Genomic DNA, 349 nt, shown 5'->3' with positions numbered 1-349 from the left:
CGGAGGGGACCGCAGACCGTGGGCCGGGGGCCAGCAGCAGGGGGTTCATATCCCAGCTGTGTCCCCTGCTGCTGTGACGCCTCCCCGCCTGCACTGAGGGCGAGAGGAACCCCTAGCCTCCTGGCTCTCCTGACAGTTAGCAAGGTGATAGGCCCCGTGGCCCTGCGCTGCCCTGCAGGGCTCTCCTTTGCACTCAGCCTGTCCTCGACTCCCGTCTGGGCTGGACGACTGGGCTCTTCAGGCCCCAACAGGCAACAGTCTGCAAGCATGTCTCCTCGGCAGCTAACTGAGGCCCAGGTGGAAGTGCGGCCAGGCTCCTACACCCCAGTCCCCCACACACATTCAGGGC

The sequence above is a fragment of the Bos javanicus genome, chromosome 6, assembly GCF_032452875.1.
Source record: "Bos javanicus breed banteng chromosome 6, ARS-OSU_banteng_1.0, whole genome shotgun sequence".
NCBI classification, from domain to species: Eukaryota; Metazoa; Chordata; class Mammalia; order Artiodactyla; family Bovidae; genus Bos; species Bos javanicus.
Note: the sequence above shows the minus strand (reverse complement) of the source record.